Genomic DNA, 26018 nt, shown 5'->3' with positions numbered 1-26018 from the left:
TTTCCAGGTGTTGTGTGTCTCAGTTCCCCTGGCTAGGAAAACGGATCCCCTTCCCCCTTGCGCTTCCATGTGAGGCGATGCCTCGCCCTGCTTCAGCTCTGGCTGGTCAGGCTGCAGCAGCTGACCAGCACCGATTGTCCGGCACTCCCTAGTGAGATGACCCCAGTACCTCAGTTGAAAATGCAGAAATCACCGGTCTTCTGTGTCGCTCGCGCTGGGAGTTGGAGACTGGAGCTGTTCCTATTCGGCCATCTTGCTCGACCCCACTAAACTTTTACTTTAAAAAATAGTTACTTTTTATTAAAATGTATTTATTTTTCATACATTATTTCAACAAATATAATTTTATAATATGTTTTAATGTCAATACAAATATTTTAAGATAAATCTTCATAAATGTAAAAATTTCAGTGTTAATTTCAAATGCGGTAATATCAGTAGATACAACTTACATAAACAGAAGTTTTTGGTGGATCCTCAATACTTTCTCAAGTAAACGATTCCGAAGAAAACGTGTGTAAAATAAAGTTCTAGTACAAAGACATTTCCCAACGTATTTTAACAATTCCTCTTTTTTGTATATCAGGACACATGTGGCCAATACTGGTTCGGATATTCTTGGACAGCCATATGAGGTTAAACTGTACAACTGCTAAAAAACGATTAACTTTAGGGATGAAAATGTGTCATCTTCCATAAATTCAGAGTTTAGCACTGGCCCTATTTATACCAGTATGTTTTTGCTTATGACTTAGCTTATGTTATGCTAGTATGGAATATAATTAGGGTTACTTACAAAGCTATCCTTCTTTGTTCGTACTACAAATGGGTACTTCTAGAAAACATTCAAACAGCAATTATAGTGATACCAGCATAATCTTAGAAAATTATATGTTTTGTTAATAATGAATACATATTAACTGAGGGTTAGCTAGCACACCCATAAGTACTTAGAAGTTAGTAAAAATATACACAATCCTGGATCTTAAAGGGATTAGCACTTAGTGAGCTAGTAGAGACATTTACACTCAATGCTGTAAACAAATTTTTATTTTCTTCCACATCCCTTTAATTCACTTTTTAAAAAAGCAAATATAAAATTGATTTCTAAATCCTTTCAGTGAAGCATAATTGACATGAAAGGCATTATTTCGGGGCTCAAATGGAAGTTTTATACATCATCTATACCAACTACTAGTTTTGATTTTGCAAATTAGTTGCTGTAGAATATAAATAGTTAAGCCATGTACATAAAATTGTTGGCACATAGTCGATACTCCATAAATGTAAGTTCATTTTCCCCTAATGAAAATTAGAGGAATACTAAATAGGATCCAACACCCTATGCAAGTTAGTTCCTATAATAAACTTCCATTCTTGAGGTGGAAGAGAAGAAATTAATTTCCAAAATTCTCTCTATATTAGTATAGATAGTAGATAGTGACTCAATTGAACACTCCCTTTAAATATTTCTTCACACATAAATTTTTTTCTCTTAGACTGAAGGTAAATGTCATATACTAATCTCTTTGAATTGAAGTTAACTCTTTAAAATAAATTATATTCTGACTGACTCTGGCTGAATACGTTTGACTTTTGATGTACCCTTAAAGATTACATGAAAACTTAGCCTTCATTAAGAATAACGTAATAAGTATAATTCAATAAAACGGACAAAGTTTACTATGTGACATTGTTTTATTTATATAATCTATAAATTATAGTTTGTAATATAGTTAAAAGAATGTAGGCATCTTAGAGGAAGGACTCCACCAAAAATTGAAATAAAATAAAATTAAATTAAATAGAAGCCCTTGGCTTATTTCCTTCCTGTTTTCATGACCTACTTTAATATCTCCTCTTACGGAGCTATTCGTGCTCCGTATTTAAAATATACTAGACTGTGAAGATTTCCGCTTCTAGCCGTGATGATGTTACTTTTACCAGACTAACTCTTCTGCTTAAAATGACTATAAAACTAAAGTACATGTAAGAGACAATTGTTTTCAAACCTTGCCCAGTATACAGCACATATATGTAATTCTGGAGAGAGAGAAATTATATGAGCTGAGGCCAATGATAGTCCCCATTTTTCCCCTCGGGCCACTTTATAGATCACAGCATAAGGTGGTGAGGCTCAAGAAGAAAACAGCAGTCTCAGTGAGCCGGGGAAGTCAACTTTGATGTTCGGGTCTACTGGTGTGACTGAAGTTTGTAGCAGGGGATATTGTGCAGAGAAGGAGCACTAGAAATCAGCATAGAGGTCCCCTGAAACACAGCACTTTCTTGGTTTTCCCCCTATTACTGGCTATTTACTATTCCTTTGTCTTCTCTGCAGTTTCCTCCACTATTCCCTCAACTCTTAATGTTAAGATGACGGGCACCATTACTCAGCTTTTATACACTTTATACATCTTCTCTTTATACATTCACCACATAGATGATCTTATCCAGTTCCATGGCTTTAAATAAGTGCATATAGCTACATGTTGATAACATCCTAGTTTATGTCTCTAGCTCAGATATTTCTTCCAAACTCTAGATTTGTATAAATGCATTTCTTCTCAACACTTCCACTTAAGTGTCTAATGAATATCTTAATTTGTACATGTCCATAGAACATAGAAATATAGTTTCATACAGTTCCTAAGTTAGGGTAATTAGGCCCATGGTGAGGAAGTAGGAAACATTTGATCCTATCAATCCTAACAAAGGCAGATAAACACCCGTTTAGAGCAATAACACCAGATTGTTACAAAAGGAAGAACCAATTACCTGTTTCCTAATTTCTTATTCCTAGTCCCAAAATACAACTGTAGAATGAATTTGGTGCTTGATGAATGCTGTGTACAAACCCCTTTGAAACAAGAATTTAATTGCACCAAAACTGTTTATTCCTCCAGAGTCATGAGGATGGTTATGTCTCAGTGCCTCCCAGCAAGCAGAATATGCAACTCAGCAGTTTCACATAGTGGCCAGGATTTACTCACCTTACCTTGTGTGGTACACACCCTTTGTACCCCATTCCAACCAATCCCTTAATCATACTACTCATTTCTGAAAGCTATGCCATCAAAGTGAGGTCCTGATTTTCATAGAACTATCTCCCTAAGGGCCATTTTATACAATTGACTTATTCATTACTTGCAAGTCAAATGCATTAATAGTGGTGGACAAATTATCATTGCCTAAAAAACTTTATCTTGATTATGATTCAAAACTTAATTATATCCAATATTGAGATAAAATACATTTTGTGGTTAGATTTGCTGACCTATATAATATCTATTTCTAAGAATACAGAGAGAAAGAGATTTAATTCTCTTCTAATAAATGTAATTTCCTGGGTTTCCAGTTTACCAGCATGTAAAGATAATCTTGAGAGAAAAGCCACTGGGGCCTGATATGATACTGAACTTCCCAAAAGCCGGTGTGTAGCTGATGAGAATGTCATTTATCTAAACAAGGTGGTGGCAAAGAAAGAAAAAATCACTTTAGCACCTGCTGTTGATGCTTAAATGCATACATTTTTTAAGGTCTCTATATTTGGATTTAGTTTTTTTAATGTCATTATGCTTTGGTTTTGCTTTTGCGTATTTTTGTACATTTGTTTTCAATGTGTCAATTAATAGTGGTAGGATTATATTTGAAATAAAACATAGCTATAAACATAAATATACATTTAGATAGATATTCAATAAAATCCTAATACAGTTTATCTTCAGATACAGAAATGATGAATTATTTTTCTTTGTTCTCTTTGGTAACATCCAGATTTCTACAGTTAGAGTGTTTGATTCGTGCAATTGCAAAAAAACTAGTAACTAAGGTTAAAAAAACAACAGATAACTAGGAGGCTTAATTCTCCTCTTAGATAAATGCTCCTGATACAGTAGGATTCCGTACCTTTGACTACAATAACAAGGGCAATCACAAGTTTAATTTCATTCTCTTAGGTTGATGGGGTTATTGGTCTGATTAAGCTAGGGAATGCAGTATATATAGAATAGCTATATTTCTGCACATGACTTTTCACTCTATCCTTGAAGACATCATTGAGAAATGTTGGCAGAATTTCAATGTAGTTGGATGGTGTCATAGTTCTTTAACTTACCATCACAAGGTGAGTAGATTAATATTTTTCTGTCAATCCCTGTGAAGATTTTGTGGTAGATTTCTGAATACGATCATATTTTATCTAACAATTTCATCAATAAAAACAGATGCCATGCTTATTGTACTTGTAAGTAATAAGATACCCAACCTAGCTGACATCTAAGCAGCTTGTTCAGAGAATGCATAAGCCATTATGTGAAGTTTGGGTAGAGTAAGAAGTCTAAAACTTTTTGCACTTCTCTGAATTTATGGAGGGGAGTGTTAAAAGTTGTTAACCAGGAAAGGGACCTCAAGTATAGGATTGCTAATTGATAATAAAAATATTGGAGAAGTGACATCAGAAAGTGTGGCTTAAAGTCAGAAAATTTTATGCACAAATGATAATAAAACATATAACCTTATAGACACATTTTGAATATGAGTTTTTCTAAGAACAATAAGAATCCATTTTAATTCTGTAAGCTTTTTGTGTGTTTCTGTGGGTGTGTGTGTGTGTGTGTGTGTGTGTGTGTGAGTGCATATGCATGCACAGTTTACATCTCTAAGTCTCAATGTGACTTAATAGTAAAATGTGTGGATTATTTTTGTAAGTGTCCTTCTTGCCAACTGCTCATAAATTGCAAGTGGGTTCATTGAGAGGCTTCTGTATAAATTTATGGTACTATCAATTTTCTGGTTAATTGATCTTGTATTTGATGATTGCAAACATGTTCGGCTCCATTAAATGCAATGTCATACTTTTCCCAGGGACCAGTTGATTTCAGTGTCTGTAAAAAGCCTGTTATATATATTTTATGTATATATATAACAGGCTTTTAAATATATTTATATAATTATATTTATATAATATATTTATATTATATATTATATATTTATATATATAATATATTTATACTATATATATATATTATATATTTATAATATATTTATATAATATATATATATATTTATATTATATATTATATATTAATATTTATATAATATATTTATATAATATATATATATATTTATATTTTATATAATATATATTATATGTAAAGGTTTTCTATCCTTTGCTCTACTATGAAATGGTACAAATTACACAAAAAAAATCCCCGTAAAATCTTGGGAGTAGGAAAGTCTTTCAAAAACATGACGGAAAACCCATGATTCATAAAGGGAAATAGAGGAATATTGCACCTCCCCACACATGCACAGAAAATAAAGAAAAAGGAAAATGTATTTGCCAAAGATACAATGATACCTCTATAACAATAATGTTTTATCTAAAAGAGAAAACTAGAAAGGTTATAAAACAAATCGTGATTATCAAGGATCATTCTGAAAAGAGGAACTTAGAAAAACTTGACTTTTACTCCATATACTTTCATATTTTTGGCAAATAATTTGCATTGGTTTTTGTAGTAAAAATGCATTTTAAAAACTGGTTGTCCCCCTGTTGCCCATTCTTTGTTTGATTTTTCTCACCCTTAATATATACATACGAAAGCAAATCTAATTTGGAAAAATGGGCTTCTATTCTTATTTTTGTCGTGTGATTCTTTAAGAAATGGCCTTACCTCCGAGCAAATTTGTTCGGGTTATCTGCAATATAGATAGTTTTAATTCATATGAATGCCTTTTATTTCATTTTCCCTGCCTGAAAAAAAATTGCCCTGGCTAGAACTTCGCAGTAAAATGTTGAATAGGAATGGGCAGAGTGAACATCCGTTCTTTTTTTGTTTGTTCCCTGTTCTAATGAAAATACCTTCCCAAAATCCTTTTTAAACAAACCAAAAATGAAGTATGTTAGATGGCAAACTCTCTCATGATGTGCTTAATCAGCGCTCAAGAAGACCCCTTTAATCTAGTTTTTCTGGGTGTTTTAATAACACAATAGGAATGAGATTTTGCCAAATATTTTTTCCTGTGAGCGTGGACGATGATCATAGAGTTTGTCCATGTTATCCTTATTAATAGATTGTTTAGCATTGATTGATTTTCAGATGTTAAACCCCAATCCTTTGCAATGCCTTGGGATGTGTCCCCCAGTGCATCAAGATATATAATCATTACATACATTCTGGGCTCAGTTAGCTGTCATGTATGTTAAGAAATTTTTTGTATGCTACATTCTTAAGAGATACTGTCTATGGTATTCTTTTTTTTTTTTTTTTTTTTTTTTTTTTTTTTTTTTTTTTTTGGGCGATGTCTTTTTCTGGCATTATTCTAGTAATACTAGCCTTATAGAATACTTTGGAAAGCATTCTCTTCTATTTGTTTTGGAAGAGTTGGTGGAAGATTGATGAAACCATTTGAATTTGAGCTTTTCTTTGCCATAGCTTTGTAATTTCAAATACAAGTTTTTCACCTATACGATAATTCATATTTTCTACTTCTTGAGGCAGTTTTGGTAGTTTCCATTATTTGTGGGTTTATTCATTTTATTTAGGCTATCTAATGCACTGGCATAAAACTGTTTACAGTATCTTACTATCACCTCTTTTTATTTTGTAAGGTCAGTAGTGGTGTCTTCTGTTTCATTCCTGCTTTTAGTAAATGATTTTTCTCTCTTATTTTCTTGGTCATTTAGCAAAATTGCCCATTTTGTTGATATTTTCAGTCAACTTCTAAGTTGTTGATATTCTCTACCTTTTATCATTTTCCCCATTTATTCCACTCTTTATTGTTTTTTTCATTCTATTTGCTTTATTTTAGCTTGATTTTTTTCTAGCTTCTTGTGATAAACAAGTTGTTGATTTGAGATATTTATTTTAAATATAGGCATTTAGTGCTATAAATTTATCTTAAACCACTACTTTAGGTTTATTCAAAATTGTAATGATATATTTAGGTTTTCATTAATTTAAAAATATTTTCTAATTTATCTTGATTTCTTTCTTGTCTGATTAATTATTGAGGAATCTGTTGTTAAATTTTCACGTATTTGTAGATTTCCCAAATTTCTTTCTTTTATTGATTTCTAATACTCATCCATTACAATTACATAACATACTTCTGTGATTTCAAGTATTTTAATTTATTGAGGTTTGTTCTGGTTTGTTTTGTGGTCTGATATATGCTCTATTCTGGAGAACGATCCGTGTATGTTCAAGGAGAATATGTACTGAGCTATTGCTGGGTGGAGTGTTCCGTAGATATCTGTTAGGTCTAGTTGGTTTTTATTGTTTTTCAAGTCTTCTATTTTCTTGTCAATCATATGCCTGGCTCTCTCCATTACTGAAAGTGAGATATTAAAGTTTCTAATATACTTAATGGTCTTGAGGTGAAAAATAAAATAAATTGTTTCCAATGAGTATTGTTGAATTGTCTTTTTCTCCCCTTGCTTCTGTTAGTTTTTGCTTCATGCATTTTAGGATTTTATTGTTAGTAATATATGTTTGCAATTGTTATGTTTTCATAATATATTTACTCTTTTAGCATTATGAAATGTCCTTTGTTTTTCTCTAATAACAATTTCGACTTCAAGTGTATACAGTATAATACTACTATTAGCCACTCTAGCTCTCTTTTTGGAATTGTTTTCATGTTATATATTTGTGTAACATTTTATTTCAACCTCTTTTTTTAAAATCTAAAGTGTGTTTGATAGTTTATGGCTGTACCATTGTTTAATCTATCCTGGAAATATGTTAATTTGTAGTGCTTGATTTATTTACATTTAGTGTAATTACTCATAAATTAATATTTACAGCTGTCATTTGGTATTTATTTGTCACCTGGTATCTATGTATGTCTTATATTTTTAAATTCTATTTGTCCTTTTATTTCTGAATTATTGTCATCTTTTTATTTAAATAAATATTTTATATAATATTGTAATTTCTTTTTACTTCTTCTTATATTGCGAAGTTGTTTTCCTATTATCGCACTGGGGACTAAATTTAAAAGCTTAATTTAAAACAATCTAGATCAGATTAATACCAGCTTAATTATAGCATTATACCATATCATTGTATTATACAATATGTAATATGTTGTACAGCATTGTACATTATATTATATAGCTTTATTTTTTTAATTTTGCACCACTGTCATACAAATTATACCTATATACATATAAGCTCATCAACAGTTATTAAATTATTGCTTTAAGCAGTTTTCTTTTAAAACTGATAGAAAAGAAAGGGTTCCACACAAAAATAATTTATATTATGTTACATATTTACCTATGTTACCTTCAGTGGTGCTGTTTATTTGAAAAGATGTGAATTACTGTTTGGGGTCCTTTCATTTCACAATAAATGCCTCCTTTCAGTATTTATTAAAGCAAAGCTCTGCTAGTAAAGAATTTTCTTAGTTTTTGTTTACATAGGAATATGTTAATATCTCCTTCCTCTTTGAAGGTTAGTTTTGCTGGATATAAAATTTAGGGTTGATATTTACTTTCAGCACTTTGGATATGTTGTCCCATTGCCTTTTGAACTCCATGGTTTCTGACTGAAAATCAGCTGTTAATGTTATTGAGATTATCTTGCACATGATGAGTTGATTTTCTCTTACATTTTTTGTGATTATTTGTTTGTGTTTGACAGTTTACTACAAAGGTATCTAGAAATAGATTTCTTTGAACATTTAAAACTGATATATACCTCGAGCATATAAAATTGTAGAAGTTGAAGAATTGCAAAAGCAAAACTCTTTTTAAAAAAAAAAGTGTTTAGCCAGTGAAACTGCCTGAAACTCTGTTCAAGCTGTGCCGTACCTGGGCCTTATTTCCTCTTATTTGATTCTGTCATCTCTTTTATTTCCCCCTTTGAAGCCACATTCTTCATCAACGATTTAATTTGAACTTCATACTATATTTTTCTAAGAAATGATAAGGACATTAATTTAACTATTTAACATTGTTAATTCACTTCACTCTTTTCTGAAAACAACCAGGAGTATACCTAAATATTCTGAGAAGAATTATCCGTCAAGTTATAGATTATTTCCCTGACAAAAATTTTAAATATCATTAGCAAGGGCTCTTGTACCATTCTCATTCATTAAGACAAAGATTCATAATCTGAGCATTATGGTCTCCAGTGCAGATGATGGGACTAAATGAAAATGCTTACTTCTTCACACTGTTCCAAATCACTTGCAAAGTGCAGTTAAATTCCTTTCTATTTCTTTGAAAATAAGTCATTGAAGAAACTTATTTTGCTGTAATTTGGTTGATAACATATAGTGATTTTTTAAAAGTTTAAAGTAGCAGTAGCTTCACCAGAAAACTGTTTTTGCATTATATTTAATTGTTGGTCTTTCATGATAATACTAACAGAGATAGAAATGTAAAGAGTTTATACAAAATTCAAAATACTTATTTTTGGATAAATCAAGATTACTGAGTTAACAGATGTTAACTGGACATATCAATGTAAATAAACACTTTTATATTTAAAAGAGCTATAAAGGATAAAAGAAAATTACCCATAAAGTGTTTATTGTTAAATAGCAAACAGTTTACAACCACACATTCGGTATGATTCCAATTTTGGAAAAAGAAAAATAACTAATTTTATGAACACATATAGAGTGTGTATGTGTGTATATATAGGTGTATGTGTATTTATATGTGTGTGTGTGTATTTAACCACATATATACTTGTGTAATACACACACTATACACAAATGTAACAGCAAACTGATTTCTTCTAGAAAGTAAGATAGTAGGATTGGGGATTAGAGCTTCAGGGATAATTTTGTAGTTTATTTTACATATAAATGCATGGCTTTAATTTATTTTTTAAAAATACTTTGTGTTTGTCATTAGGGAGAAAAGTACATGCAATAAACTTGTGTTTTCATTAACACATAATACCAAAGTCCACTTGTGTTATTTAGTTGAAAATCTGGTTAGTCAGCGAGTTTCCAGGGGGAATCATCATTATTAAAATGGAATATTAAATTTTGTGTGTACACTCATATACTATGGGGGCAATGTAAATATATACAGATTTCTGGGAAAGCAAACTGACATTATGTAATCAGCACTTAAAATTGTTTAGCTTTTCACTTATTTTTGAGGAGAATTAATAGTAACCCAGAAGATATAACCAGTTGGCAGGGATGCTAGGTTTCAAATTAAGGGTGAACTAGATATAAAATTAAATATTCAATGCAGTGTTATTTATTATAGTCAAACACTGTGAACAACCTAAATTTGCTGCAGTAGGGAGATGTTTAAATAAACTAGTTAAGTTCCCACAATATCTTTTAAGACAGTATTTATTGACATGAGAATATAATCATGACATAACAATTTTGTATTTTAACAGACTTGCAAATGGTATTCACAAAATGTTATCTTCTTTATAAACAGATACTCACATGTAGAAAATATGAGACGAAACAAAATACAATCTTATTAGCTTTTATCCCTGCATGGTAATGAGATTATATGTTTTAAATTTCTTTTGAAATAGCTATATAGTCTCTAATTACAGAAAATGAGATATGCTTCCTTCATAATTGGAAATAAAAATCTTGGAAATAAAAATAATGCTTTTTAAGAGGAAAAATTAGATTTCCTATAGGATCTATTTTTGATTCATAAAGATTAATGGGAATTTATTGGCTTCAAATTTTCTGCTTTTTATGAAGNTTTATTGACATGAGAATATAATCATGACATAACAATTTTGTATTTTAACAGACTTGCAAATGGTATTCACAAAATGTTATCTTCTTTATAAACAGATACTCACATGTAGAAAAATATGAGACGAAACAAAATACAATCTTATTAGCTTTTATCCCTGCATGGTAATGAGATTATATGTTTTTAAATTTCTTTTGAAATAGCTATATAGTCTCTAATTACAGAAAATGAGATATGCTTCCTTCATAATTGGAAATAAAAATCTTGGAAATAAAAATAATGCTTTTTAAGAGGAAAAATTAGATTTCCTATAGGATCTATTTTTGATTCATAAAGATTAATGGGAATTTATTGGCTTCAAATTTTCTGCTTTTTATGAAGTTCTTCAAGAGAAAATAATATTTATCGAGAAGATAAAGCTGTGACTGATAATATTTATGTAGAAAAATAATTTTTCTTTACTATTTAGCAGAGAAGAGCTTTTCTCATCATCCACAGGACAGAAGGACAGTAAATCTCAAGTATTTTACAACTATCAGGTCAATGCAGCACATTTTTCTATCAAAGAATGCAGCAAACTGTGAGAATGTATAATCCCTGCAAATGCTTCTATAGAAAAATGCCAATAGCCTCTACCCATAAAATGAGAAAGAAAAATGCATTGTCATGAATGATGAGAAGAGGGAAGCACTATGTCAATATAATGACATTTTTAGAATTTCAACTGCATAGAAAGAGATGTCAGAATAGACTTGAGGGGGTGGAATTCATAAGAATTTATATTCTTGGATGTCATTTGTATGTTATTTTATTATAATATCTTAATTTGTTTACACTTATATAATCAGAAAAGTTTTAATAATACTAATTAACAATTGCCTTGTGTCAGGCACTGTTCTAAACTTTGGGGATACAAATTTAGTAAGGCACATGTTGGCTCCAGATAAATGTACAGTTAAGAAGTTATTTCAACAGTGTCCAAAAAGGATTTGAAGCAATTGTAGAAAATATCCAAGCAATTCTAATGTCTGTTATTGCCTTTGTTACCAGGAAACAATCAGATTTGAAACATCGTAAATTAACCTGTTATCCTGAATCAGACTTTGTTCTTTTTCCTTGGGTCTCTAACATCTTGACATAAGAGGGATAGTTGGCACAAAACAATAAGCAAGATAAACTTAATTTGGTGGCTGGTGTATGAAGCAGGTCATTCCCACTTCTTCATGCATCTGATTATTAGCACATCCACCATCTTAATCACAAAAGCTAGAAAGACGAGTAGGTGGGCCTAATGGGAGCCTTGTTGAATCAACAGTATCCCTTTCTGAGATTTGCCTCAAGGGAGCCTAGTAGAATCTCTTATTTAATATTAGTTATTGTTATTGCACCATTTATTGTCCATTTTTACCAATTTATAGAGAAATGACTGTGAATTATCAATAAATGTATGAAAAGTCCCTCTAGCTCATAAATATAAAAATATAGCAAAATAAGATTATCATATTAGTAATCATTAAAACATTGCAATCTCCAGTGTAGGTGAAGTGGAAGAATTTACTCTCACATACTGTTTGTGGGTTTGCAGATTGGCACCACTATTTTGTGGAGCAATGTAACATTGACATCAACATGTTAAGGTGGAAATTCTGCTCATTCCGCCATTATCATAGCTCCATGAAAGACTTTATTTCCATGTGCTCTTGTCTCTGATGGTTTTATCATTGCTGTCTGCCTTACTCTCTTCTTCCAGTGGCCAAAGTATTGACAGATTCCATACCCATCATTATGGGAGAAAGCAAATCCAATTCCTTTTCCTGTGGTGGGTTCTTTTCTCATACTTGGATGTTCTAGGTTCTGAGTCTTTTAGCAGTACCTACGGGGTTCCTTATTATTAATTCTCTTATACGCCAAAATGATTCACTTTGTTTCTGTTTTCTAGATATATAATACAAAGCGTTATTTTCTACTACTCTTTACAGTGGTTTCGTAAGTTTGTTGGATGAGAGTCTTTTTTCTCCTCTGCAGCCCCTGACCATTTCAGTGCTACAGAAATAAAAGGGAGCTGTCATATCCATAGATACTCACATATTTATTTTTATTTTTTGTAATTCCAACTTTTATTTTAGATTCAGAGTACATGTGCAGGTTCATTACATGGTTATATTGCATGATGCTGAAGTTCATGGTACAAATAGTCTCCTCACCCAGGTAGTGAGCATGGTACCCAAAAGGTAGTTTTTCAACCATTGTCTCCCCACTCTCTCCCTCTCTAGTTGTCCCCAGTGTTTACTGTTCCCATCTTTACGGCCATGTGTGCCCAATGTTTAGCTGCTGCTAATGATGGCAGAAGCGAAATTAGTACATTTTTCTGAATATGTTTCAATAACTAATCGTGTGAGCTATGAAAATGCTAGGCCTTGGAGCACAGGACAAAAATTACTCTAGTGGAAGAACAGGTATTACTTTGACAGTGTCTGAGTTGTTTCAAAGATGAAAATATTATTCATAATTATGGCGATGTTTGTTTTCAAATTTGACATCCTAATAAAAGAGACCCAGAAAAAATAAATTATCAAATACCATGGACCATATTTTAGCTTATCTTATTTCAATGACAGAATTTATTTCCAGTTAAAATAAAGACAAATATCTGCTACCAAGGAATTGAGCAGTCCCACTATTCTCTGGTGGTTCACACAAAGGACAGGACCTGAGTAGAGAAAAATATATTTCTTAAAAGGGAAAAATGGGAGCTGAAGCCTTTATCACATGGCATATGGTTATGGGACTAGGGATGTTTAGGCTCCTATATCCACACAAATATTCATGTAATAACTTAAGGCAGATATGTGAAGTACTGTTATGGGGAAGAGAAAACACACACACACACATATGTGTGTATATATATAGTAAGTATATGTATAAGTTTACATATATATGCTTGTGTTTTCTATATATAATATATTGTATAATATATATATACACACAAATATTTATATAATAACTTAAGGCAGATATCTGAAGTACTATTATGTGGAAGACAAAACACAAGCATATGTGTGTATGTGTGCATGTATGTGTGTGTGTGTATATATGTATATACATCCCTAGTCCCATAACCATATGCCATGTGATAAAGGCTTCAGCTCCCATTTTTCCCTTTTAAGAAATATATTTTTCTCTACTCAGGTCCTGTCCTTTGTGTGAACCACCAGAGAATAGTGGGACTGCTCAATTCCTTGGTAGCAGATAATTGTCTTTATTTTAACTGGAAATAAATTCTGTCATTGAAATAAGATAAGCTAAAATATGGCCCATGGTATTTGATAATTTATTTTTTCTGGGTGTATATATACATATATATACACACACATATACATACATAGCCATATATGTATATATGGGAGAGCATTAAGGAAAAGAGCTAATGCATGCTGGGCTGAATACCTAGGTGATGGGTTGATAGATGCAGCAAACCACCGTGGTACAACTTTACCTATGTAACAAACCTGCACGTGTACCCCAGAACTTGAAAAAAAAGGCAATAAAATTTAACAAAAGAAAAAAAAAATACTCTCTGGGAAAAAAAAAATGGCATAGCCGTACATAAACCTAGAAAATATAATGTATAACATAAATGCAACAAGAAAGCACATCCAGGAGTCATCTTCACCATTTGATACTAATTTGCTCACTGGCTGCAAGGGAGGCTGGAAGAGGAGATTTAGATGAAGGGAACTGGCATTGTCATGACGGTTAGGACCAATCAACAATTCATCCAAAGTTGGCAGTTTCCTGCTTTAAGGAAAAAAATAAAGGCTGTGCTCTGAGATGAAAAAAGAAAGGCAACAGCTTAGGGGTCACCACAATTAAGGCTGCTCCACATTTTTTTTGGTCTGATTTTCTTCCTGTCTCCTGATGTCTTGTGAGATCCCCAACAGAAAAATGTTGTCTTGGTAAAATTTTGGTCACCTGAGCTTAATGTCAAATTCATAATTGATTGTTAAATGAATAAAATGTATTGATGTCAGGATCCTTTCCAAAAACTCTTGAATCACTTCCAGGAAAAGCTTGCAAGCTGCCTGTCTAGAAGGCTTTCCCACATACTATACCCTAAGTCTTTCTCCATGTTGTTCCTAAGCTTGTAACATGCTTCCTCATCAGAGTCTCATTACCCACCAAACTATCTTGTCAGGTGCCGTTTACACCCTCCACACCCTGGCCGGTACCACTTCCTTGTTAAGCTGCTCTGGCCAGCCTAGGCAGAAGCTGCACCTCTTCCTTCTTTTGTGTACTTTGCCATGTTACAGGCATATCCTCTGAGGGACACTAAGCAGTTTGAAGGAAGGGTTAGATTCATGCCTAACATTTAGCATAGTTCCTGACACAAAGTACTTGTTCAATAATGGTATTTTAAAACCATTTGCTAAGCTTTTTGTATGGTGTCAGCTTGAAAACTCTGAAGTATACATATATGCATTAGGAAAGAAAAGTTCAAGAGGGTTGTGCTTCTTGAGAGAAGCTTTCTCTCAAGAGGAAATAAGAATAACAGGAGTCATTGCTTTTTAAAAGTTCATGTTTTTGTGATGACTAGTATAGATATTTCCCCAAGGTTAGCCCTGGTCTTCATCAGCCATTTTTTTTTTTTTTTTTCTAGAAACAATGTTCAAATTTGTGTTGCTAAACTTGTCACTTTTAGTTTGAGTCAAGTTTCATGAAAAGCTTAATTGTCTTTATTTCAGCTTTTTCATGCTTATTTAAACTTATGAAGAGAACTTACATTTTCTCATATTACCAAAGTCTAAACAATTTTTCTAAAGTGGAATGCCTAGGGGCTAGTTGTTACAGCAATTATCAATTATATTTGGCTTAATTTAATTGTTTGCAAAATTAACTTTTTAAAGTACCATTTAATTCTCTTTCCAGTCTCACTTCTCAAGAAGGTAATTAATGAACTAACTATAATTAAGTATGAATGATAAAGCACAAGAAACTTTTATATGAAATTATCATTGAACTTTTGTTATACTGTCTACCAACTGGTGCACAGGTACTCCAGGGCACTGAATGCATTAGAGACTTCAGTGCCTCCCTTTTTACACCCCCCCCACCCCGTTATATCATTGTTTTGTGGCCACACACCTGACTTACTAATGTATTCAAAAGTCCTATCTGAATTAATCTATCAGTTATTATTATAATAATTATTACTTTGATAGTTTATGAGCTATCAAAAACATATTTTAAACTATTTTAGGAGCTGCAGAAAATATATATTAACTTTGATCTGTCCAATTTCTATAAAGTGAATCTCCTGTGACCCTAAAACTTCACCCCAGTGAAAAGAACATGTCCTGAGATTTTCAGTATCCATTTCATACTCTAGGTAGCAACTGAACCTACAATTCATACCTCCTGTGTCATAAAGAAATATAATTATTTTAAGAAAAACAAAAAGAAGCTTCTCTCCAAAATAATATCGGGCAACCCATTTCAAAGTATCTCTGGATCTTTCTTCTTTAGGATTAGAGACATATAAAACAATATTTCCCGTGGAGGTAGCATTCAAAATGCAATTTATTATTGTTCTCTTTTATTGAAAATAATAACTACTATTTTAGAAGAATTGATGAAAAAAGAACACCACAAATAAAGATCAAATCAATAATTTCTAATTCTATTAGAGCTAACCTTTATTAGTCTTAAAATGTAAAATATTTATATATGCATATTTAATATTTGAATAGTAAGTACATATATAAATATAAATATCACATTGTTCATTGTTTACATTTCTCATGGTGTTGTTTCCACATACTTTTTAATGGCCATGGAATATTTCATCATCTGGACAGGCCATAAGCAATGCAATTAATCTCTTATTGGACATGAAGGTTTTCAACTTTTTACTATTTTGAAAACATTTCATTAAATATATATTTTTGTCTGTATCTCTGATTACTTCCTAAACGTCAAATTTTAGAACTAATATTACTGGATGCATTAGTTTTCTGTCATTTTGTAAAACATACCAATTTAGCAGCTTAAAACAAGATCCCTTTATTAAAAGCTCCCAATTCTGAATGGCTGAAGTCTGAGCATGGTGTGAATTCTCTGTTTGGGTTCTCACAAGGCTGAAATCAAGGTGTCAGCTGGCTGTGTCCTCATATGAAACCTGAAGTTGTCTTCCTAGCTCACATCCTTGAATCTTATTTCAGTTTCTTTCAACTGTAGTATTGAGGTCCCTGTTTCTTTGATGGTGTTAGCTGGTGGCCACTTTCCATATTCCTTGTTGCATGACTCTTTCAGTTTTCAAAACTGAGCAATGGAGAATCTTCCTGCATTGGTTTTCCCAGGCTGCTATAACATACCATGGACTAGGTGGCTTAATTGACCAAAAAATTATTTTCTCACTATTCTCAAGACTAGAAGTCCATGATCAAAGTACTGTCAGGGTAGGTTTCTGATGAGACCTCTCTTCCTGACTTGTAGACAGACAACTTCTTGCTGTGTACTCACATGATCTTTCCTCTATGTGCTCACAAATAGAGGAGTACCTCTTCTGCTTCTTATAAAGACACCAGACCCCACCTTTATGACCCCATTTAGTCTTTATTACTTCATTATAGAACCTATCTCTAAATACAGTCGCATGGGGGTTAGAGTTTCAACATATAAACTTCAGGGGTACACGATTTAGTCCATACCACTTTCTCATATCAAATTTTCCTCATGCTTCAAATTTCTCTCACCAGGAAAAGTCCAGTTTTTTTAAGGCCTCAACTAATTTGGTCAAAACCCACTGAGGATAATCTCCCTATCTTAATGTTAACTGATTGAAACCTTCACAGCAGAATTGTCTAGACTAGTATTGGACTTAATAACTGGAAGAAGATTTGTTTCATGATGGGATGAGAATCTTGGGGGCCATCTTGGAAGTTGGCCCACCACACTGAGTCAAAGGATAAGGTACAAATGGCACTAGTGTGACATTTTAAAGCCAAAAGTAACACTGGACATTCAATGTCACCTCTGCCACTAACTGTGCAAGTCATGTCACTTCTCAGGACTTGAATTTTCCTATCTGGAAAATGAGTCTAACAACCCTGTTTCTGACCTGATACATTACCTTTTTAGGAAGCATCACCTTTAGTGCTGCTTGACAGTTTTTCTTTGTTTAACCATTTGTCTATACTGTCCTTTATTGCTATGCACTAACAGCAGTAGCAATTTCCTCAAAATTTAAAAAAGAATAACTGCATGAAAGTGAAAACCAATGGAGCTTAATTCTCCCCTTCTAAGAATTCTGCTCATGGATGTGAGAATTCCCAGGGTACTTTTAGATGACTTCCTGACTTGTAATGTGCCCCTGTAGCTTCTTTAGATGGTAGAAGCTTACATCCATGAGGCTCTATTTCAACACTAGATGACAGGCCTTTTGGTGAGATTTTAGTATTTTCCAGTGTTAGCCTTGTCATTTAATAGGCTCCTTCAAAAGTGCAGAGCACAGCATGGTAGTACAGATCCCCGTGCTGTGAATGTCTGATCTCTTGCCTTCACATTGAATGAATACTACATACCTCTTGGGAGATCCTGATGCTTAGTTTCTCATGCTAATTTCTCAGCGCCACCTCTGCTTTTCTCTTAATGGCTGCCACCCCCTGCAGTGCTCACCACTATATTGCCAACAGCCTCTCTTGAATTTACAAAATACTGACAGTTATTCTGACCGGTCAAAGCAAGAGAAAAGATAATCTGCTTCTATCTTCATTTTTTATCAGCTTGTAGTGATTCCCCGTAAAATAAAACTTTTCAGCTTTTCAAACAAATTAGGCTTGCATTATGCATGATGAATTACATTATCTAGTTATATATTTCCATAAGTTCTGTTAGAAGTATAGGACTTTTACAAAGTATTTCAATGGGCCATGGAATATAGGAATGGGCACTTATGGAAGATAATTATTTTTGGTATCAATGCAGAGAAAAAATATTCATGCTGCTTAATTGGCTCTATTCCTTGAGATGAGTAATTGACACATCATACTTATAGTATACAATAATAATTTCCATCTTATTTGCATTATAGTAATAGTTTCATTCATGCAGTGCAGCAGGTGACAATAAAAATGATTTATGCTAACTTCTAATGTGTAGTTACTAGGTATTAGGTAATGGACTAAGCATTCACATGTGTTATCTCATTCACTCCTCATAAAAGTACAATTAAGTAGGTATTCGTTACCCTATTTTATAGATGAGGAGACTGAGCAGACAGAGCCTAAGTAACCAGGTCCAGCTCACAGAAACAATAAGTGACAAAGATAGTATATGAACCCATTCTTTCTGAAACCAGAGACAGTACTCTGTTGGAAGATGTGAAATATTCTAATTTTAATAGATTTTATTATGTTTGCTTTGAAAAATAATGTGGTAGGTTAGATAGAGCAAAGGTTTTGAATCTACACAGAAGGAAATTCAAATTTCATTTCAGTCACTTACTAGTTCTGTCTTCTTTCCAAAGTATTTACTCTTTACTTCTCAGATTCCTTATCTCTCAATGAGAAAATAAAGCATTCCACAGCAGGTGTATTCTTTTCACTCCACATGGCATATGTAATCATTAAGAGTATCTATCTGGATCTCTGTGTTGAGATGGATACTCTTGCCATTTCAGTGGGAAACTCTTGTGACAGATTAGTAATGTTCACAATGGATACTGAATTGGAGGCTACATATTTGCTAACCCTACGCTAGTGTATAGTAGAACCTGAGATATAAAAAATATAGGCCTTTTCTCCTATTATCAGGTTTTTAAATTCCATGAGTATATTTAGAATGCAATTAGAGATTTAAGCTTGTTAATTTGTCAAGCATTGAATAAGCTGCTATGTGAACTTTAACATAAAATATAATCACGGGGTCCTATGAGTTTATGTTTAAGTCTGATTTCAGGATAGAAGAAGAGAGAAGAAAGGAAGGTAACAGCTAACTTTGGTTGGGGAATCATATCACAAAAAATGCAAAAATTCCTAATCTGTTATTTTGTTTCAAAGTAAATATTTAGACCACAAGTCTGGAACTTTCATGGAAATTAATATACAAAATTTGACATAATCAGCAGCAAATCTGACAGGTAAGATCTGATTTGCTTTAGCCCCAAATTATTAGCACATGGAAACTTTACTATTCCTCCTTCCATTTGATTTGTCCTATCCCAAACTTTTGGCCCAGTATGCTTGTTCTAGAAAGAACATCAGACAAAACAAAAACAAAACTGAAATACAGATTTGTAGGGGATTTAATTTGTCTCCAGGTTCAGACTGGGTCTGAAATATGCCTCACTGTCTGCAGCTCTCTATGACTGGGGATCTTCTTTGTGCTCTGGTCAGCCTGTGTGCAGCTACAAATGTCCTGAGAAAACAGCTGAAAATAATGAACATGCGAGGAGCTATATTTCCAAGCCCTCTCCAGAGGCATCTTCACATCTTTGGGATCTCTACCCAGTGCACCCAAGAACAACCCATCTGTGTTTGCACTCTCCCCACCCTGGTGTGGTGAAGCAGTTCAGCTGCCTTTCCTCAGATGTTACTTTTTCAGATGATATTACACTTTATGTTCATAGGGTAAATTGAGCAGGTCACATTCTAGACCTCAAACACATTAGAAGAACAGAGTAGTATCTTTTCTTCTGATTAGTGTTTTCTCTTTAACAGCTGTTTGGGTTACTTGATAGCATTGAACATGAGTAGTGGGCAGAACCTGGCCAGAGGTAGATAGGAAGATGAGTTATCATTTACCAGCTCTGGGAGTGTCAGAAAATTATCCACTATTAGAACTATTAGTTTTAGTTCCTCACCTAGGAGCTTGATGAAATAAGTTGGCTATGAAGACAGGGAATATACGCACTTAAGTGTACATGTTTGAGTGTTTCATACATTCTGTACCTAGCACATCCCACTTCGTGTTTGGTTATCTTTCTTCTCTAAAGCTTAACATATTTTATTATAGTTAAATGATCAGTCGGAGAATTATGATTATGACCCTGACTTTAAGCTACACTAATTATGAAAATGGAGATGCTGGATGACTCATAGCATTTCAAACGTTGGAAATGATTACATTCATGTTTCAAAAGAGTATGTTCTATTAATGCATTCATTTTTTCAGAAGAATGCTGAGTAGCTTTTAAAGATTCTGTATTTTCATTATCATGCCTAAATAATGCCGCATGTTCCTTCAAAGTCTTGAAGAATAAGGTTGTTGACAGAATTCAGTTTCAGGTGATTGTAAGATGGACGTGTCAGTTTCTTTGCTGATTATTCTCAGCTTCTTGGGCCTGCTCACATTTCCTGGCTCATGGCCCCCTTCAAAGTCCACAAGAGCAGGTAGAGTCCTTGTCTCACTTTGAATCTCTCTGACTTTCCCTTCTACCACGTATTTTCTAAGCCTTCCCCTTCTTCTGCATTTCACTGTCTCTTCAGCCTTCCTTTTGCTTTTAAGAGCATCATCAGAAAATTCATGTTAACTTTCCTATTTAAAGGTCAGTTGATTCATAATCTTAACCTCATCTGCAAAGTTCCTTCAGAGCATTGCCTAGCATAGTCTTTGATTAAATAACCAGGGGATGAGAATCTTGTAGGAGCATCAAAATTATGCCTCCCATATTGCCTTTATTCTCCAGGAAAATTTTGAAGTTTTGTTTTGAGACAATTGTTTGACGCATATCATACCAAAATAGACGTAAGTGATTTGTAATATTTTTCATTATTGCTTGTCAATGATCAGCAAGCATTTTAGATGCACTCTTTCGTTTACATAAAACAAGTATGCTAATAAATGGAATTGTCAAAATAACCTCTTTCTAGTTTATCTAGTTCTCAATAATAGTGAGTAATGAATGCCAGTGAGTCAGTTTTCAAAGAATTAAAATATAATGAATGAGTAATAAGAATACAATTTCCTGTAAAGTGATCTCAGACTCAACCTGGGTCTTATTATTTTGTTCCTAAAGGTTATAATGAGGAATTTTCTCTGAATTGGAATGAAGAATGTTTAGAAAATGAAGGAGATGCATTTTCATATACTCACTATATAAGATATTTGGCAAATTCGCAGAGATAGTCCTGATTTTACATATTTTATGTGACAACTACTTCCTGAAGGGGCCAGAAGTTAGAAGAGTCATTTTCCAAATCCTGCTGAAAATGTTCTCAAAGTGTTCAAAATATAGTATATTTTGTCTTATGAGTGGTCAAGATTATATCCTTAGTGACTCACATCCTGATTTGTCTTTTCTCTTAACTTATTTTTGAGAGTAGGTAGAGATATTGGCAGTGGTGATGGTGATAATTAAGGCAGTGACACTGAAGGAAGAACAAGGAGGATGCCCAAGATGTGTGTGTGTGTGTGTGTGTGTGTGTGTGTACGTGCACACACGTGTGTGTGTAATGGAATATTAGAAATAGAAATTGGGAAATATTTTGGATAAACCACACAATTATAAAACAAAAATTGTTAATTAGAGTTGTGTAGTTACTTACTGATAATGTTTCAAATAAATGAGTGCTTGAGTTTTCTACATTTACATGTTAATTTACATATAAAATAATCTTACATATTTTGTGAGTTATAAAACCACAATACCCGCTCTTGTAGCAAGAAAACAAAAGACATGGTTAGTTACCATTCAAATATATTGTTAGATCAGTAAATTTTTTTCCTTTAAAATGTGATAATAGAATGTATAATGAGAATAACTTTAATGTGTCCATAAAATGTATTACTCTTATCTAAAATTTATAATATTTGCATAGGTATTGAGAAAAGATCCTTCAACTCTACCAGTCTGTAGAAATAATTTAAATAATTGAAACTTAGGTTGTAACTTTCCTTAATTACACAGAAAAAAACCTTTGTGTATGTATGCATATGCGTTTGTGTGTAGGTGTGTGTCAGAGTGAATCTGATATTTGAAATCAACACTTACATATATTCAACATTTAAAATAAGTTATTGAGTGTCTAAAATGTACTTAGCACATAGCTAGATGATATAATTTTGAAATGGGAAGACGTAATTCCTGATCCTTGAGAATTAAAATTTAATTGGGTAAAAACATTGTTTAAAATCAAAGAACCGAGATAAGGACCTGCACGTAAAAACTTATTAAATGGGTATCAGACTTACTAGTCTAAATTTTAGAAACAAAGTAAAAAATGATGTAATGTAACTTTAAAATATTTCCTCCTTCATTTTTATTATGTTGCCTTTAGTTTTTTCTTAAATATAAGAAAATATTTGAAAATTATTTGCAGGTACTTGTTTGTAGAGAGAAAATACACACACAGTAAATCAGTTTGACTTTACAGATGACTTTCAATTATTTTAACCAAGACAATTATTTAATTGACTTTTGAGCAAACGTGAAATGATCATGAAACCCAACAATGGCCATTATGCATTACTGAAAGTTTCATTTGGCATTTGTATATAATAAAGGGAATACAGAAGCCACTGACTCATTGCTTTTATTTTAAATGTCTTTCCAATTCTGTGTTTTATATGCTTATCCAGTTTCTGTTATGAATGGAACTTCTAATGGAAATAATGTGAATTCTTAGTACAGAGGCTGAGATTGAATTAGCATCACAGAATCTTCCACTGATGAGATTTTTAAGGAAATAAGAATATGTGATGCAAGCAGCTTAAATAATATCACTGGCAGATTCCACACTGAAATTTCCAAAATGGGTTCAATTTATTTTTACAAACCTTAACGTCATCAAGATAAAATAGCCAATGCTTGGAGATGGTTGAAGGGTAGTTGAAAGATCAGAGTAAATATATAAGGATAGCTGTTTGTCTTTTCATGAAGTATGGCCTATATTATTTCCCACAGAATCACAAGTTACAGAATTGTTAATTCAAGAGTAGCAACAACCAATAGTTCTACTGAAAAATTTTATCCCCTCCTTTAGATTAACAGTAAGTCTACATTTCCCAGTCTACCTTGCTGTTAGATGAGGCCATATATGCGACTTCTTACTAATGAATCTTTGTGCTAGTAATTTGAAACTTTCCCTGTTTGGACCATAAAGTACCGTGACACAATCTCCTTCATACTTTGTCTGTACCAAGTAGTTACAGATAGACATGAGGCCAAGGAGATGGTACAACTAGATATGGAAGGAACCTAGATCCCAGGATTACTTCAGGGAGGAAGTCCATTCTACTGAATAAGACACATACAAGATTGTGACATGAGCAAATGTGCAATAACTTTTATTTTGCTAAACCACTCAGATTTTAGAAGCTATTTATCATCAACACAATGTTATCAAACAGGTTGATCTGCTCTCAATCCAGAAAAAAAAATCAATTTTTGAAGATTAATATTTACTATTATTATCATTACTTTCTGAGACTAGGAACACACAATAACACAAGATCAATAATTTCAAAAATATCTGTAAGTAGAAACTATTTTTATATCTTTAAACTTAGTTTTGTCTCTTGTAATGTTCACACTGTTACAAAGTAAAGAATGAATACAAGTTGCTCTGCTGAATTCAAAGTGATGCTTTTCTTCCTTATGTTTTCTGCTCTTGTTTCCAAGCAGAATGATATTTAACATTTTTCTCCCCAGTTAAGATATTTTGAGCAGATCCTCTGTTAAATGTGAGAAGCACAGAGTAATCAAGGCAGCATGGCGATACCCTCATGAGATTTTCAGCCCTAGAGAAGATAGATGTTAAAACAAGTAAGTACTAGTTGCTCTATATGGCTAGTGTGAAAAGAATGGATAGATTTCTAAAATGCACCTGCTTTCATCCCCACAGTAAAACCATAGATTACACAGACCAGAAAGTAATGAGTATTACCTAATCAACTACTCCAATTCATATGTGAAAGAACTGAGGTGTAATGAAGGTATTTGTTACTCTATATTCACTCATATTGTCAGTCTTTCATTGAAAAAAATATATAAGCATTAAAATCACACTGCCAACTTACATTAATTATAAAACTTTGATACCACTGAACTGAAGCATTGTTTTTTTACAAACTCTGTTTATAAACATCAAAAATTGCTTGGTTCCTTAGTGATACCAAAATTATATTAATGACTTGATTAACACATGTTTTGAATTATCAAGTGTCTAGGATTTGACTCTGAACTATTTAGAATTGATTGAATATTCAGGAAATTTGATAGTCATTTGTTAATCACCAAAATTTTAGAGTCAGGCCATTATAGATCCAAGTTCTAAAGCTCTGGCACTAATTGATCTTGTTATTTTGGTCAGTATATCTATCATATGTATAACTCATTTTCATTTGTTATTAATTCATGGGTATGGAAATTATATCCAGTAAGAATGATATAGATTAAAATAAGAGAAAACTTTAAAATTCAACTCAAAGAAGAGCAAGCTTATTTAGTTCTCAGAACAGGAAGGTGAGACAGACTGCTGGTATCCGATCAGCCGTATGCTGACATCATGGTCAGTATTACCACGACTACCTTCCCACCTCCATGCTTTTTACCTTATTGTCTGTAAGTGGCTGTGTTATCTCTTGATATTATTTCTGCCTTCTGCCTCATTTATCTTTTCTTTTAAGAGGGGATGCTCTGTTTGTGGAATTCCACATACCATAGATTGGCCAGAAGTTTTTCACCTGCTTCGCTATAGCGCTAAGAACAATGTGAAGTTTAAACACAGTCACCTCAAATGAAATCTCAGTTCTGTTAGTCATAAAAAAACAAACAAACAGAAATGAACATTAGAAGGACAAATAACAATGTCTGTCAGATCAAGTGAGTTGCCTTATGGGCCAATATGATAATTAAATTAAATTAAATGACGGAAGCAAAGCCCTTACCAGAGTGCCCTGAACAGAGTAAGCCCTCAGTACAGTGAGCTATTATTATCCACTCATTACCATTCAATATGCCAAAATGAAAAATTAGCATAAATATTGATATAGATAAATGTTTCTGGATATATCCTGGAGTGCATGGTAGGAATATAATTCTACCTCCTCCTGAAATATGACAAATGAAATATAAGCAGAAGTGACATGTGTTACTTCTGTGTGGAAGCTTTAAAAGTCAACATACAAGGGCGGAGCAAGATGGCCGAATAGGAACAGCTCCAGTCTCCAACTCCCAGCGCGAGCGACACAGAAGACCGGTGATTTCTGCATTTTCAACTGAGGTACTGGGGTCATCTCACTAGGGAGTGCCGGACAATCGGTGCTGGTCAGCTGCTGCAGCCCGACCAGCGAGAGCTGAAGCAGGGCGAGGCAT

Source organism: Rhinopithecus bieti, unplaced genomic scaffold (assembly GCF_001698545.2).
Source record: "Rhinopithecus bieti isolate Rb0 unplaced genomic scaffold, ASM169854v2 scaffold_6113, whole genome shotgun sequence".
Classification (NCBI taxonomy): domain Eukaryota; kingdom Metazoa; phylum Chordata; class Mammalia; order Primates; family Cercopithecidae; genus Rhinopithecus; species Rhinopithecus bieti.
Note: the sequence above shows the minus strand (reverse complement) of the source record.